The sequence below is a fragment of the Microcebus murinus genome, chromosome 15, assembly GCF_040939455.1.
Source record: "Microcebus murinus isolate Inina chromosome 15, M.murinus_Inina_mat1.0, whole genome shotgun sequence".
Classification (NCBI taxonomy): Eukaryota; Metazoa; Chordata; class Mammalia; order Primates; family Cheirogaleidae; genus Microcebus; species Microcebus murinus.
Window position 1 is genome coordinate 51,938,685 of NC_134118.1, and position 4,885 is coordinate 51,943,569.

At 34.4% G+C, this 4,885-nt stretch overlaps 1 pseudogene; it reads left to right on the plus strand.

Moving 5' to 3' along the window:
• The first annotated feature begins 2,140 nt into the window (after positions 1-2,140).
• Positions 2,141-4,058, plus strand: LOC105872376 (ras-related protein Rab-7a pseudogene; annotated as a pseudogene).
• The last annotated feature ends 827 nt before the right edge of the window (positions 4,059-4,885 follow it).

Genomic DNA, 4,885 nt, shown 5'->3' on the forward strand with positions numbered 1-4,885 from the left:
TATCCATTTCCTGTCCCCCTCACTTTGAATAATAATATTTCCTCATTTAGGAGGTCAGTCCTTTCAGGCTTCCATAAAGCTCTTATTGTCATCTATTGATTTTTCTTCTTGAACTTTTTTTTTTCCTTTACTGGTTTTTAACCATGGGTAAGCTAATTTTATGTAATACATTTTTCACTACCAGATCTGAAACCAAAACAAACAAATAGCAAGCATTTCTTTAGTATTGTATTTTTTAATGTCTTGTTTTTTGATAAAGATTTTATACTTCTCAACCAATATGTCAAAATCCACCAAAATTTCTCCTATATTCACTCATCCATTAAGGTAATAAGTATTTAGTGATTGTCAGTTATGCACTTGGCCATTTCTACTTGGTAGAGATGAAGCATCAATAACCTATAATCCTACTCTTCATAATTTGAAGCCTAGTTAAGATAAGTAAAATAAAACAATATTAATTCATTTGGGAACCTCAATAATAGAGCTATTTAAGGTATACACATAGATCATAGTTCTCCTACAAACTCTTTCTCATTTGACTCTCCAGGATGAAGTATTCTGATTTATCTCTTATTGCTATTGCTGTGCTTTTTCTGTTATCTACTGACTATTACATCTTAGGTTGTCTCTGAATAGAGTCATTCCCTCAGCCTTCTCAAGGCTTCCCTACGATTTTGCTTTCCCTTCCCTTTGATTTCTGCTTCAGATTGACTTAAGTGGATTTGGATTTTCAGAGTTAAGTAAAAGTTGAAAGAATTTTCCCTTATAACTTTACTCACTGGTAGTGAGTATAGTATAACAGAGTCAAATCTTTGATTAAAATCTGCCAAATGTACAAAATGCACTTATTAGAAAAAGGAGAAGGGAAAAACACAAGTACATAACCTATTCTCCTGGCTAGGGAAAGTACCAACTCTCAAGCATGTCAACATACAACATAAACTCTTAAGTGCATACAGAATTAAATCTGAGTTAGATCAGCCAATCTTTTGGTTGAATCAAAAACTTAGACCTTGGAGAGTGGAGAAGATGGGATGCTAATTAATGCTAATTAACAACTCTTTTCTGGGGTCTTTGAAATATTTAAATTATTTACTTAGCCACTTCTGGAGTGTTGATTATTATTTATATTATTTAACGTAGTAAATATTATAATTATTCATAGAATATAAGGACTGATGATTAAGCTGCTTCAAATGCTGTCTTTTGGATGTACTTTATGTTGCTTTTAACATATACACTTACATCACATTATTTAAAAATATCACATTTGACTGTAAATTATGTTTCATGCATTATTAATACAAAAATATTTTTATAACTATCTTTTTAAATTTCAAGATCTCAATGTCTATTGAATTGGGTTTCAATTTTTAAGTAAATAATATTTAATACTTTCCTTATAAGTTAGTAGAATCTTTGGAATAAAACATATTAAATTGAATTCCAACTCATTTATAATTTTTTTAAAAAATATCTTAAACCTTGTTTTTTTATAAATTAGTTAATAATAACTATTTGCATGATTTTATAATGTGACTATTAAATGGCTCTTTAAGCTACATTTTAAGTAGATCTAAGCATTAAAATCCCATATTAACATAGTATTATTGTAATAGATGTAAAGGTTTGAAATAAAGCAATGAAATGTTTTACAAGTTATCTCTTTGAAACCCCCCAACATTTTGGGGAATTAAAACACTCTCCTTTAAAAAGCCCTGGTTTTCTGCCTAAAGGCAGGATGATATTCTTTGAGACAAAGGTCTGCCACCCTCCTGATTTGCTGGTAAATTAACAAAGTTCTCTTTTCTTTTCTTTAAACCACTTGATATTGTTCTTCCTTCTCACTGATTTCGCCTTGGGGACATATACTGAAGTGTTGGTAACATTACTATGTGTATTGCGACTTCCACTTGGGGTGAGGGTGGTGACGGGAGTGGGAGTTGGGCTGCAGTCTTGGCCGTAAAGCTCAAGGAGGCAGCAGCTATAGCACTGGAGACTTGGAGATCATGGAGAAGTCCACTAGAACAAGAACTTGGACTTTTCTTCTTCTGTCTTCTGTTGTGTCTCTTCCCAGGCCAGGAGCCCTCAAGAGGCACCTGGCCCTCAGTACAACAGTCTCAGCCTCGTTGGAAGGATGACCTCTAGTGAGAAAGTGTTGCTGAAGGTTAATCATCCTGGAAGATTCTGGGGTAGGTAAGACATCACTCATGAACCAGTATTTCAACAAGAAATTCATTAATCAGTACCAACCCATAATCATAGCAGACTTTCTCACCGAGGAGGTGATGGTTTATGACAAACTAGTCATGATACAAATCTGAAACACAGTAGGGCAGAAAAGGTTTCATTCTCTTGACATCACCTCCTACAGAGGTACAGGCCACTGTGTTCTGGTATTTGACATGACTGTCTCCAACATGTTCAAAACCCTTGATAGCAGGAGAGATGAGTTTCTCATTCAGGCTGGTCCCTGAGATCCTGAAAACTTCCCCTTTGTTGTGTTGGGAAACAAGATTGACATCGAAATTAGATAAGTGGCCAAAAAGCAAGCACTGGCCTGGTTCTACAGCAAAAATAACATTCCCTATGTCAAGTCCAGTGCCAACGTGGCCATCAATCTGGATCAGGTGTTCCAGATGATTGTACAGAGTGCACTTAAAATAGGAAACAGAGATGCAGCTGTGTAAAGAATTCCCTGAAGACCAAACACAAACCACACACACACACTGACACAAGTAAACTCCATCCCATGCCTGTGGTGGCTCTTTGGGCTCAACCCACATACCACATGAGCCTTTGTGAATGGCAGCACCATAGGCTATTGTAGAAATCATCCTTTCTATAATAGAGTAGATATATAGTAGAGGAGTCGGCATTGGAAGTTTATTCTTTTTTGTCCACTGGAGAGACAGAGAGAGAGAGAGAGAGAGAGAGAGAGAGAGAGAGAGAGAGAGAGAGAGAGAGAGAGAGAGAGAGAGAGAGAGAGAGAGAGAAAGAGAATGAGAGAAAGAACTATTTACAGTTAATCTATGTTTAATTAATTATCTGATTTTTTAATGGTCTTGTGATCTTTTTATCCTCCAACCCTCAGCCCCGTTTTTTTTTTTGAAGGATACTCCTTGAGAAGCCTGGCACCCCATGCTTCATTACAGGCTCACACCCCGTCTCATCAGGCTGAGTTTTGTATGTATCTCTTAATGCTTGTTACTTTTAACTAATCAAATCTTTTTATAATATCCATTAATTATGTAATGCTTCTTAGAAAAGAATCTTGTAGTACATGTTAATATATGCAACCAATTAAAAATGTATTAATTAGTGTAAGAAATTATTGGATTATGCATTTAAGTCCTGTAATGTAATGCAGGTGTGTAAGATAGATGGTTGAACCCTGTCTGCATTGCAGAATGTTAGTAACTCAGAATTGGAAATCCCACTAGCATCAGTGCTCTGTAGAGTAGACATAAGAATTATGTATGCCTTTTATCAAAGACTTAAGAGCCAAAAAGCTTTTCATCTCTGGGGGGGGGGACTGTTTAGTTCCCTTCTGTGTCTAAAATTTTCCAAAAGGTTGATTTGCATAATACAATGGTGTGTGCAATGGATAAATGATTGTTATTTCTGAAGTCATTTTCTTTTTTTTTCCCATTCCACACTTTAAAACTTCCCTATTAGATCAGCATCCTACTGTAATAGGAAAAGTAAAATGCTAACAAATCTGTCCTACTGATTTTATCTTTGTTCTAGAAAGCACTCCTTTCAGGGTTGTAGTATCCTGAGGTTAACAGACCTTTTTCTCTTTTTCTCCAACTGTCTCCACAACATTGCCCATCATTAATTAAACTCTTTCTTTGGTTGGAACTCTGACAGTTTTGTTCTCTTCCTAGGATCTGCCCCTTCATTGTAGCTTGCTTAAGTGGAGCAGGTCCTTTCCCAAAGGTCTACATTCTAGCGTGTGGGCTGGGTTCTTATGCCAAGAGATGAACAGGATACCAATAAAACTTTACAAGAACAAAGAATTAAAAAAAAGTAGTAATATAATTTTTAACTAATATAAACACATAAATTCAAAGTAAAATTATGTGTACCTTATTTTTAAAAGGTAGTGCATTCTCTATTATTCTCACACTAAAAATAGATAAATAAATAAATGGATCTTTTTTATTAGCCAGAAACTAAACTCTTTGTTTACACAGCAGTGATCTCAGGATTCGATTAAAAATAAAGCATAAATATTTTTTATTTTAAACATATGCATCCCTTGCAAAATTAGTGTACTTAAAGTTAACAAATTGCAATAGCTCACAACAGTTTTAGAAGATGATTATCTTATATGTACGTATATGAAGCAGCCTCTCTTTAGAAAAAAAGAAGATAAAATTTAATAAAAGAGAATTCACTCTGTTATTTGTAAGACCTGAATTTCCATCTCGTGTATAATCTTATAACTTTCATAAAACAATTAACCTCTTTGATCTGTGAAGTAAATACATCATGTTATAAATAGAAATATTATGCTTGATCCAAAATAGCAGCTGACCTACAAAAGCTGTATTTCCTTTTTATATGAAAATCTAGGGTGTACAAGAAGAATCAGAATGCAATATGTTTTGCTGTCCCAAATGTACTGCATGCTATTCATTTTGATATGAATAACAAACGTTTTGGAGTTTCAAACAATGCCTTCTGGGATATGTTCTATGACGCTTATGTAAAATATTTTGCAGATGCTTTATTCCTTTAACATTTGCAAAATTTGGGTTTCATCCTCATGAGTCTTCTGTTTTGTTTAAGGCCGAATAGGGTAAATGTTGGTGCAATCTCATTAGCATCAAAAAATACCAAGTTGATCAGATAGTAATTCAAAAGCAAATACACA